We start from the raw sequence: 13,390 nt of genomic DNA, 5'->3' as shown, positions 1-13,390 counted from the left end.
CTTTCTTGGGGATTACCAGATCTGTTGTGACGGATTCTGATGAGTATTAAGTAAGATTTTTGCCAGGGGTGGTCAAGAATTAGTCTTGTGAGCCGTTACCTAGCACGAGTGAAACAGCACTCGACCTTTCTGCACATTTCCCCCATCGCCACACCACGCTCTCTGAGCGCGAGGAGTGGGAAAAGCGGGAAACTGCGAACGCGTCGCATGTAATTGGTAATGGGGTTGCACCGGGTTTTACATTTCACGTTTCTCAACAACATACGTCAAAGACAAAACAAATTTTAAGTATTATTTAATTAATTTTGTCACTCTGAAGACGTAACATAATTTTTACCTGGTACAAACTGTTGGCATACGGACAGATGCAGACAGATTCACAAATTTTTTCTCTCAGGTTGCCACGTATTCGTGACTTGTTTAGTACCATAATCAAAAAATTCCTTCAGACGTATGTTGGTGGAAACATTGTAGCACTTTTGCAACCTCTTTATGGAGACGTGGAAACTCTGCCTAAGAAAAGACGTACTGGGCAGTTTTAAAGTTACATACACACATCCACAGGGGCGCTTTCAACTGAAACGGCAAACTGTCTCGAAAACAGCTCTAAATCAGATGTAAGACTGGCAGTGTCTTCAAAACGTTTAGGTTAAAATGGCTCTGAGCACTATGGGACTTAACATCTGAGGTATTCAGTCCCCTGGACTTAGAACTACTTAAACCTAACTAACCGAAGGACATCACACACATCCATGCCCGAGGCAGGATTAGAACCTGCGACCGTAGCAGCCGCGTGATTCCAGACTGTAGCTCCTAGAACCGCTCGGCCACCGCTGCCGGCAAACCGTTTAGGAAACAATCCTTGCAATTCATTCAAGGAAACAATGAACTTTTCAAACCGCAAATTTTCTTAGCGACATTAAACTTAGTGAACTGGGATGAGTTTGTCAGAATATGTTCCTTCTACAAGGCAATTTTCTTTTTAAGTGCGTCTCCATCAAATTAGAAAGAATTTTTTCCCGCGTTGCAGTGACTTACTGTGGGCAGTGTGCAGTGAAGTTCACTTAATGTGCGATGTCCGCAATTCACTCTGGATGTTCTACTTTTCGTTCCCTCACTCCTTTTTCCTTCATAAGCTCAACAACAGCGATTTTTAAACTGAAAAATAGTTGCAGGCATACCCCTTGACGTAACCAACTTAGTTTGCAGTATTATATAAAAGTTCCCATGCTCTTCGTTCAGTTACTTCAAAAATTGTTGCATTGACAACGGAATAATGCGTGTGCTTCAGATATTTTTCTGTCTGTATCACCAGTTTCTTCACTTGCTCCATGCCTGAAAATTTAGCATAAAGTACTTCTTAATGTACAGAACAATGAATCCGGTCTGTCGATCACTGTAATTATTTGCTCTTTCATTGTCAACTAAATATTTAAATTCTGCCTGCATGATATTGTTATGTTGTTTCATAGCAAATTTGCAGCGCCTGTCACTTATGTGTCGGCATCATATATGCTGAGAATTCTCATCACCCTCTTTTACCATTCTCATTCATTTTTAAAGATTTATGATTACAGATCGCTAGATGGTCTCTCTTTGTGCAAGCATCCACTGGACCTCTGGTGTTGGTTCTTTAAATGGATTGCACATGTAAAGAAGTAACTGCAATGATTCTTATCCACACCGTCCCCGTGCGGCAAAGATATCGTAGGGATGTATGATTATATGTGAGTAAGCTGACAGAAAACTGAAAGCTACAGGCTACTAGAAATTTTTTTATGTACCTCAATTTTTTTTCTCCGATCTCGCTGTCTGTCGGTGTTGTGAGCTGGTGCGATAAAGTCGTATGTACTTGCACTCTCCAAATTTTGTATTAATTAAAAGTCATAATATGCGGAACTCGCAAGTTTTCATTCTTCTACTGAGCTATGCCCTAATCTCCACATCCCGATGCGACAAGGACGCTCATTTTTAAATGTACCTCTTAGGAGAAGAAGTCAGCGTGAAGAGAGAATAGTCGACGCAGCCAAGCTGGCATTGTTGTACATCGTTGGGGAGACGAGGTAAATATCAAGACCAACACCAAACTCAAAGTAATTAATCTTCAATCAGTATTCCAAACCTGCCTCAACGTTTCTTAACCCGCACGCATCCATATCAGAGTGCGTTCCTGGACCTACAATTTCTGGTGCGGCTAAACCGTGCATTAGTGTAACTAAGTCATCTCTGAACAATTCAGTGTACCTCTCTTCCTAATCACTGTATCTGTGAATGTCCTTCATACCACTAACAAATAGCGAAAGGTAAACAGTGCGCACACCACGATTCTGCCGAAATGAAGAGTGTTTTTTTCGACGGAAAGATGCCGCAGCGCATACTCAAATGTCGCGATTTTTCGGGTACTTCCGAGAAGGGCAGAGAAAAGCCGAGACAGCTCGAGCCTTGGCTCGCATGCGACTCGCATTCCGTGCTCGCGTGGAGTCTGGAACACCATGGTCGGCCTTTTTTTAGAGAAACCTGTCACGAGGCGCCAGGCTATTGGCTTTTCACGCGGCGGCCCTGGTTTAAGAGAAAATTGGTGTTGTGGTTTTATGCGAACCACCTTTACCCCCAACGTCAGTCACATTTCTCTGAAGCGGCCGTAATGGCAGCGGCTGACGTTTACGGCTAGCACGCTGACGGTACACCTTCAATTTCTACCCGTTCTTCCATCATTTTTTTTATTTTTTTCAAATTTATCGAACAGAATATCATTAAACGGCTTACGTCATGCAAAATTGTTCATAAATCGTCATTTTCGCAATAGTAATTATATTACTACTAAATAGCTACCACTTGGTTCAAGAATCATAAAAGAAGGTTGTATACATGGAAGAAGCCTGGAGATGCTGACAGATTTCAGATAGATTATATAACGGTAAAACAGAGAGTTAGGAACCAGGTTTTAAATTGTAAGACATTTCCAGAGGCAGATGTGAATTCTGACGACAATCTATTGGTTATGAACTGTAGATTAATCCTGAAGAAACTGCAAAAAAGGTGGGAATTTAAGGAGATGGGACCTGGGTAAACTGACTAAACCAGAGGTTGTACAGAGTTTCAGGGAGAGCGTAAGGGAACAAATGGCACGAATGGGGGAAAGAAATACAGCAGAAGAAGAATGGGTAGCTTTGATGGATGAAGTAGTGAAGGCAGCAGAGGATCAAGTAGGTAAAAAGACGAGGGCTAGTAGAACTCCTTGGGTAACAGAAGAAATATTGAATTTAATTGATGAAAGAAGAAAATATAAAAATGCAGTAAATGAAGCAGGCAAAAAGGAATACAAACGTCTCAAAAATGAGATCGACAGGAAGTGTAAAATGGCCAAGCAGGGATGGCTAGAGGATAAATGTAAGGATGTAGAGGCTTATCTCACTAGGGGTAAGATAGATTCTGCCTACAGGAAAATTAAAGAGACCTTTGGAGAAAAGAGAACGACTTGTATGAATATTAAGAGCCCAGATGGAAACCCAGTTCTAAGCAAAGAAGGGAAAGCAGAAAGGTGGAAGGAGTATATAGAGGATCTATACAAGGGCGATGTACTTGAGGACAATATTATGGAAATGAAAGAGGATGTAGATGAAGATGAAATGGGAGATATGATACTGCGTGAAGAGTTTGACAGAGCACTGAAAGATCTGAGTCGAAACAAGGGCCCGGGAGTAGACAACATTCCATTAGAACTACTGACGGCCTTGGGAGAGCCAGTCCTGACAAAACTCTACCATCTGGTGAGCAAGATGTATGAGACAGGCGAAATACCCTCAGACTTCAAGAAGAATATAATTATTCCAATCCCAAAGAAAGCAGGTGTTGACAGATGTGAAAATTACCGAACTATCAGTTTAATAAGTCACGGCTGCAAAATACTAACGCGAATTCTTTACAGATGAATGGCAAAACTAGAAGCCGGCCTAGGGGAAGATCAGTTTGGATTCCGTAGAAACGTTGGAACACGTGAGACAATACTGACCCTACGACTTAGCTTAGAAAATAGATTGTAGATTTAGAGATAGCTTTTGACAATGTTGACTGGAATACTCTCTTTCAAATTCTGAAGGTGGCAGGGGTAAAATACAGGGACCGAAAGGCTATTTACAATTTTTATAGAAACCAAATGGCAGTTATAAGAGTTGAGGGGCATGAAAGGGAAGCAGTGGTTGGGAAGGGAGTAAGACAGGGTTGTAGCCTCTCCCCGATGTTATTCAATCTGTATATTGAGAAAGCAATAAAGGAAACAAAAGAAAAATTTGGAGTAGGTATTAAAATCCATGGAGAAAAAATAAAAACTTTAAGGTTCGCTGATGACATTGTAATTCTGTCAGAGACAGCAAAGGACTTGGAAGAGCAGTTTAACGGAATGGATAGTGTCTCGAAAGGAGGATATAAGATGAACATCAAGAAAAGCAAAACGAGGATAATAGTATGTAGTCGAATTAAGTCAGGCGATGCTGAGGGTACTAGATTAGGAAATGACACACTTAAAGAAGTAAAGGAGTTTTGCTATTTGGGGAGCAAAATAACTGATGATGGTCGAAGTAGAGATGATATAAAATGTAGACTGGCAATGGGAAGGAAAGCGTTTCTGAAGAAGAGAAATTTGTTAATATCGAGTATAGATTTAAGTGTCAGGAAGTCGTTTCTGAAAGTATTTGTATGGAGTGTAGCCATGTATGGAAGTGAAACATGGACGATAAATAGTTTGGACAAGAAGAGAATAGAAGCTTTCGAAATGTGGTGCTACAGAAGAATGCTGAAGATTAGATGGGTAGATCACATAACTAATGAGGAGGTGTTGAATAGGAATGGAGAGAAGTTTGTGGCACAACTTGGCTACAAGAAGGGATCGGTTGGTAGGACATGTTCTGAGGCATCAAGGGATCACCAATTTAGTATTGGAGGACAGCGTGGAGGGTAAAAATCGTAGAGGGAGACCAAGAGATGAATACACCAAGCAGATTCAGAAGGATGTAGGTTGCAGTAGCTACTTGGAGATGAAGAAGCTTGCACAGGATAGAGTAGCATGGAGAGCTGCATCAAACCAGTCTCAGGACTAAAGACCACAACAACAACAACAATTTCAGTAAAAATCAGTCATTACAGCAATCTTTTTTCAAATATGTATTTCTTCTGTGGTTCGTAGTTAAAATTCCAAATACGTGAATAACATTCGATTCATGTCTTTCCTAGACGTGATGTCGCCTCCATTTGCCGCCTTTCCCTCACAGACTTTTACGGAATTGACAGGCCTTCTAGACGCCCAGATGGCATTTGTCTCCAGCATCAGTTGTTCACAACCCATCGTCAATACAGTGTGTGTCAAAAGAGTACAGTGAACAGGGCGAAATGTATAACGCCATCGGATACACCGAGAATATTCGGACGTTCTTACAAATACAACCGCGAACATGATACCCACTAATTACATTGCAGTTGGAGATCCAGTATCCAGTGCGATACAAGATCTGTTGGCCGAAAGGCGAATCATCATTGTGCACGATTTAATTGACGCTTGATGAAACACACGAACAGCAATAACACGAAACGTTAGGTTTTATCTCTGTGTGGATTTTCTTTCTCCGGAGACATCGGAAAAAGCATAAAACTATTTACTCTGCTGTAGAGGAGGGCGACGTCTTCGTCAACGAAGAATTCGCACCGGAACCGACGGATTCTGTGCCTCCGTCGTGCAAAGGAAGAGCAGTCGCCCTCCAAGAAGTTAATCCAAAATGGAGCTTGAAGAATTTTTAGTAGCGCAGAGAAACACTCTGCTGTCGGAAGAAGACGTTAAACGAGGGGGAGCCCATAATGATAAGTGGAAAACTATCGCTCGTGAGACATACGAACGAACAGAAAGAAAGAGCGGACGGGCGGAAGTTTAACTCGTAATTCCAGTGTTGGTAGCCGTGAGCCTTACACGGTGCGCTTCGCTCGCTTGGTTGAACCACGACTATCGTTACGGATATAGCAGACATGCACGACAGCATCGGTACATCGATATTCTCGGTAAGAAAAGCCGCTGGTCAGTTATTTAGGACGGTTCTCTCCCCGACGTACCTAAGAAACGCCAAAATCCTTGATTCACAGACCTAATAGTCCCCTTGTTAGTTGTATGAATTTTCCTTGAACAGCAATTAAGTGGGAGAAGACTATGTAGAAAACCTGAAGCATTACAACCAACATCTCCACTTTTCTCTGTTTTTTGTTAATTTATTCTCAAAACTTTCTGGACTGACTGAAAATTTTCTCAATATAAAAGTGATTGTGAGAGAAAGCCTTCTCAAAGCCAACTCTAGAAAAAAAAATTACTTAATCACAGCTATACATTAGCAAGACGTGTGGTAGAATCAGGATATATACGACTTGTTCAGATGTAAACACAAGTTTCACAAGCTTCTTCCAAACTGCGTGTTTGAAATAACATCCCTCTGTTATTAGACAGGTGCAAGCATGTAGGAATATGTCCACTCAAAGAAGGTAAAAAGGCAAAAAACCTGGAGAAGACACATCATAACAGATCGAAAAATGCTTCGAGAACGGCAGTGGAATGGCAAAAGCTTTTTTCATTTAACAACTGTTGTGTGTTTTTACGTGACTGGTACAAATTTGAAACTCTTCAAGCTGATGCAAATGGCATCTTTCAGGAACATAATGCCAGATATGAAAATTTTCATCTACAGAGTATGATTAATCTATGCAAAAGTTCTTACTTTGTCTTGTCAGTAGGTTTGTTAGTGACTGTCTGTCAGCTTTACCAAACACACTTTTGTAACTGTCTTCATGTCCTTTTTCCCTTTTGTGACCACACGCCCCTAGAAATACCGCCGTGGTCGCTAAATAGTGAGTCCCTCGGATGTGTCAACTCTGTCTGCAGTCAAAAGTCTAAAATATTCCTGACGCGTGTGAATTTTCGAACTGAGGCAATTTCTCGGCAAAGTCGTCGTTATTACCTTGCATGTTTAAATTTTGAAGTCGACGTAGCATACTGATCTCTTCAGGCAACTTTTACAGTTGGTAGGAAACGTTTCTTAACTACTGCCATCTACGTGTACCTACATAACGCCACCATTGGAAAGGGACACGTATTGTAGTTCGTGTGCGGGCTTTCACTGAGAAATCTGAATAATTTACAAATAACACCCGGCGTTCAGTGTCCCGTAACGTTGATATTATTTGCGTGCTGCTCCTGTAGTGTTTCAGTTTTACCAGAGGGCTGTGAGTTTCTGTTGTGCATTGTGGCTGTATGTCGTATTCCGTGGAAGACCACCAGCTGGCGACGATCGATCGCGTTCAATGTTTCATGGGGGTGGCGGCCACGTCGGCAGAGAGACTTGGCTGCCGTGCGCCACACGAAACGCTGCCGCAGCCGTCCGCACGTCCACCGTTCCACAAACAAATAAAGGCAAAGGCTGATTAATAGTGATCGTATCATTAAAAAACCATTCTCGCACTGGTTGTCAATAACAGAGCTCAGACACAGCAGTTTTTCAAGCAAATGGTGAAGTCTTATACGGTTACATCTTTTTTTTTATTTTCCGTGTCCAGAACACCACACATTAAAAACTAGTATAAGTCAATTTAAAATTTAAATGTGTTTCGCGCAATAATCGGCTACACAGATAGCTTTATCGTTAGCTACCTGTAGCTAGCTGCAAATCTAGCGGGGTACAGCTTGAGTAGAGGTCTCGACACGACAGTAGGTAGTCGTCCGTTTGGACATTCCCACAGCCTCACAGGATCCACCATCGAAGTAGCCTCACCCGATGGTGTTATAATCGTGATTTGAGACCCTACTCCTCAACCTACTGAGAGCGTTTCAGCTTTTGGAGGATTTGTTACTTCCAACCTGCAGGAAAGGACCTTGTATTACCTCCTTCCATAGCTGAAGTCTACTTTCATCGACGATGACATTGTTTGGCTCTGACGTCCAAATGAAGCTCATTCTTGAGCGAAGCATCCTTGGCCGTTGTTGATGCTCGTGTTTCTCCTCTCCAAACATCCTGATATGATGCGAGATGACTCATTTACGGCCATATCAGCGTGTTTCATGTGGGCTGAGTTCTTCTACAAAGGCCCAAAATATTCGGCTGCCGACAAACTGAGTGCAATGGATGTTCTTCGAAGCACTTGTCGATCAGCACCACAGTTTGTGTTGGTCAGTTTAAGAATCACATTATTCAAACAACTGGCCTCCATCTTAGTGTAAAGTGCGTTTTAAAAGACAGAGTTCTGCAACTTCGCACTTAAATATTTGGGAGCGTAGCAGTGTTCCAGCTCTTGCCCTTTCCAACTCACATGGAGTTTTCTTTCGGCTTTTTCGGCTTCCTTATTCCTCGCGTGAGAACCGCAAAATAGCATATTTGCTGAGTTTGGCTTCAGTTTTGATATCAGCTCAAACATCGTTCAGTCGTCTAATTTCCAAACTGTTATTTTATTGAGCTACCAGTTTTGGCGATATATTACGCTATCTTCAGGTCTTCTGACCGTCTCTAGGAAGATTCCAACCTAGGTTCGGTCGAAATAGGGGCAGCATTCAAAGACTGGTATCTGTAGATTTCTGTTTGCTACAGCGATCACCTAAAACATCATCTGCCGACTGAACAGTCGACTCCCGCAACCATCTCTAAAAATATGGACATAACAGAAATCAGGTAGTTTTGGTGATAGTAATCCCCAATATTTCAAAGTTAATTTCTCCTCCACTTCCTCGAAGGCGCTCCCTTGAACAGCCACGGCCGTGTCATCAGCATGTATAAACTGCCTGCCATCTACATCTACGTCTACATCTACATGGTTACTCTGCAATTCACACTTAAGTGCCTGGCAGAAGGTTCATCGAACCATTTACATACTACTTCTCTACCATTCCACTCTCGAATGGCACGTGGGGAAAAGGAACACATACATCTTTCCCTTCGAGCTCTGATTTCTCTTATTTTATTATGATGATCATTTCTCCCTACGTAGGTGGGTGTCAACAAAATATTTTCGCATTCGGAAGAGAAAGTTGGTGATTGAAATTTCGTAAATAGATCCCGCGGCAAAGAAAACCGCTTTTGTTTCAGTGACTGCCACCCCAACTCGCGTATCATATCAGTGACACTCTCACCCCTATTGCGCGATAACTCTAGTCACAGGACGAGGCCCATACAACGGGCTTAAGGTGAATTAGCCACAGCTTGTTTAATAGAAGTGACAAAACCTTATGGTTATACATCAAGTTTTATAAAGTCGACTTAGGACATGGCTTGTTTTAGGCAAACATTTAAATAATATTTTATGTAAGTACTACATGTTGCATCCAGTAGGATAACCATATCTAAAATAATTTACTAGCACATTATAATATTAACTTTCTGCAGGTTCTGAAGAAGACGTTATTACTAACGTTGAAACCTAGGTAAACGATAAAGTTAACCTGCAACTGTAGGCTGTATTTACAGGTAATCACGCTGTTCAAAAAAATGGTTCAAATGGCTCTGAGCACTATGGGACTTAACTGCTGTGGTCACCAGTCCCCTAGAACTTAGAACTACTTGAACCTAACTAACCTAAGGATATCACACACATCCACGCCCGAGGCAGGATTCGAACCTGCGACTGTAGCGGTCGCGCGGTTCCAGACCGTAGCGCCTTTAACCGCTCGGTCACTCCAGCCGACAATAACGCTGTAACGGCATGCGTTCTCAGAAATGACAAGTTCACAAAGGCACATGCCTCACGTTGGAACAACCGAAATAAAATGTTCAAACGTACCTACGTTCTGTATCTTAATTTTAAAAAACCTACCTGTTACCAACTGTTCGTCTAAAATTGTGAGCCATATGTTTGTGACTATTACAGCGCCATCTATTACAAAGCGAAAAAAGTGGTCCAACTAAAACATTCATATTTCTTTACGTACTACACGAATATGTAATAAAAATGGGGGTTCCTACTTTTAAAAATGCAGTTGATATCCGTTTGACCAATGGCAGCGCCATCTAGCGGGCGAACCATAGCGCCATCTGGTATCCTCCTTCAAGCTAGACAAGTTTCGTTCTTTGCAAATTTTTCGTTTGACACTTATTTCGTGAGATATTTGGCCCGGTCACGATCAATGGACCACCCTGTATAGTACGATCTCCAAAACTCTGTTGATGGAGTTCGTATTTATTCTGTGCATTGTGAACAGCAAGAGTCTTATAATATTCCCTTGGGATCGTCTCGAAGTCACTTTAACATCTGACGATTTCGCCGGGAGATGTTCCTGCACGCTGTGGTCGCACTTGCCCGCTCCTCACTGGGAGCACAGTCGCCGCCACGCAGCACACGGGGTCCTGCCATGACCGACGTTAATTGTCCGCGATCGGGGCGCAGTCTGGCGGCGCTCCCCTGATTTACGCCTCCGAGCTCGCGCTCCTGGAATGCGTGGCCGCCGCTCGCAGCTCGGCCCACAAGACGAACGGCCGGTTGCCGCTGCCCACCGTCTCGCCGCTACTGTGCGCGGCTGCTCCTGCCCCCAGCCGTCCGGTACGGCTGTAGTGCTATGACGGTCCGCCATAATTCAGCCGGTAGCCATTGCGATAGCCATCGCCACGCACGGGGGCTGCGCGGAACAAGCTCAAATGCGAGAGGCACAGTCATCAATACTCCCGCATGCCTCCCTCTAAAGCTACGTAGCAGTGGCTTCTATGCACAATGTACGGTGCGTAGCGGAGGGTACACTGTACCACAACTAGTCATTTCTTTTCCTGTTCCACTCACAAGTAGAGTGGCGGAAAAACGATTGTCTATACGCCTCCGTATCAGCCCTAATTCCTCATATCTTATCTACGTGGTCCTTGCACCAAATGTATGATGATGGCAGTATGATCACTTCGCAGTTACCTTCATATCTCGGTTTCTAAATTTTCTTAGTAATGTTCCTCGAAAAGGACGTCGCCTTCCCTCAGGGATCCCTATTTCATCCCGAAGCGTCTCTGTAACACTTGTGTGTTATTCGAACCTCCAGATAACAAATGTAACAACTTGCGTCTGAATTGCTTCGATGTGCTCCTTTAATCCGACCTGGTACAGCTCCCAAACAACCGAACAGTATTCAAGAATGGGTCGCACCAACGTCCTATACGTTGTTTCCTTTACTGATGAACCAGACTTTCCTAAAATTCTTTCAATAAACCGAAGTCGACCATCCGCTTTCGCTACCACAATCCTCATACGCTCGTTCCGTTTCATAGGGCTTTACTTCCAAAATGGTTCAAATGGCTCTGAGCACTGTGGGACTTAACTTCTGAGGTCATCAGTCCCCTAGAACTTAGAAATACTTAAACCTAACTAATCTAAGGAGATCACACACCCATGCCCGAGGCAGAATTCGAACTTGCGACCGTAGCGGTCGCGCGGTTCCAGACTGTAGCGCCTGGAATCGCTCGGCCACCCAGGCCGGCGGTCTTACTTGGTTACGCCCAAGTATTTAAACTATGTGCTGACAAGCAGGATGCTAGTAGTGCTCTATCCGTATATTCTGGCTTTGTTTTTCCTAATCACCCCTATCAACTTACATACACTGCTGGCCACCGTAAATGCAACACCCTGAAGGAAGCATCCGAATCAAGTGAAATTTACACCATGGGTTTGCAGCGATGAGATATGCAACTGATTAGAATTTCAGCGCAGACGCACATCACGCGCGCCTGTGGCGCCACCTCATACCGCCATTTAAGGCTTGGCGATTTCGACGAGTGTACGTTCGGCACGTGTGTTTACCTTGTGGTTGTTTCACAAGACGATCAGTTATGCCTCGTAGACAACAGCGAACATCGTTTGATCAAGTATCCGAGTTCGACAGAGGAAGGATAGTGGCTTACCGAGATTGTGGATTGTCATACAGAGAAATCGCTAGTCGTGTTGGACGAAACCAAACAACTGTAATGCGGATATGTGACCGTTGGATGCAGGAGGGTACGACGGACCGACGTGGTCGATCGCATTCACCTCGGTGCACCACTGCACGTGCTGATAGGCAAACTGTGCGCATGGTAGTGACGGATCGCTCAGTGACATCCCGAACCATAGCACAGCACATTGCGTCTGTAACGCATCATCCAGTGTCTGCGCGTACCATTCGACGCCGTTTACAGCAGAGTGGTCTGTCCGCAAGACGTCCATTGCTTCGTCTACCATTCACGCAGAACCACAGACGTCTCCGTCGGCAATGGTGTGATGACAGACGGATGTGGACGGCAGAATGGAATGACGTTGTCTTTACTGACTAGGCACGCTTCTGTCTGCAGCGCCACGATGGTCGGATTCGAGTGTGGAGACACCGTGGAGAGAGGATGCTGGACAGCTGCATTATGCACCACCACACTGGTCTTGCACCGGGTATTATGGTATGGGGCGGTATTGGATATTACTCTCGCACGCCTCTAGTACGCATTGCCGGTACTTTAAATAGCAGGCGCTACATATCCGAGGTGCTGGAGCCAGTTGTCCTTCCTTATCTTCAGGGCTCGGCCACAGCCATATTTCAACAGGATAATGCGCGACCACACGTGGCACGCATTGTCCAAAGGTTCTTCGTCAATAACCAGATTGAAGTGCTTCCCTGACCGGCTCGCTCTCCGGATCTTTCGCCGATAGAAAACATGTGGTCCATGGTTGCTGAACGAGTGACCCAGATTACATCCCCAGCTGCCACACCAGATGATCTTTGGCAACGTGTGGAAGCTGCTTGGGCTGCTGTACCCCAGGAACACATCCAACGTCTCTTTGACTCAATGCCGAGACGTGTGGCAGCGGTGATCTCCAACAATGGCGGCTACTCTGGCTACTGATTCTGGCAGGAACTACATGTCACAGACGTCTGTAAACGTAATCATTTGATACTTGGTCAACATGTTATCTACAAAATAAATTTTGTTGTGCTACCTCTTGTCTTTCTTGGTGTTGCATTTACGGTGGCCAGCAGTGTATATCTGCATTTAGAGCCCGATGCCGTTCATCACACCAATTATAGTTTTTGTGTAAGTCATCTTGTATTCTCCTACACTCACCCCTCTTCGACACCTTCCTGTACATCACAGCATCATCAGCAAACAACCGCAGATCACAGTACACCCTAACCACCAGATAATTTATGTATATAGAAAATAATAGTGGTTCTATCACACTTCCCTGATGCATTCCTGACGATACTCTTGCTTTTGTTTGAAACAGTATTCCCGTTGATCAGTAACCTGATCCAGGCGCATGCTCACGTGCAAGGTTTGCAGTTTCACCCGGTATTCGGTAAGTGTCACTTGAGATAAAATTGTTGCTACCGAGGGAAACTCCCCATCGTACCCCCGTCAGGTTTAGTAGTAAAATA

The sequence above is a fragment of the Schistocerca serialis genome, chromosome 6 (assembly GCF_023864345.2).
Source record: "Schistocerca serialis cubense isolate TAMUIC-IGC-003099 chromosome 6, iqSchSeri2.2, whole genome shotgun sequence".
NCBI classification, from domain to species: domain Eukaryota; kingdom Metazoa; phylum Arthropoda; class Insecta; order Orthoptera; family Acrididae; genus Schistocerca; species Schistocerca serialis.
Note: the sequence above shows the minus strand (reverse complement) of the source record.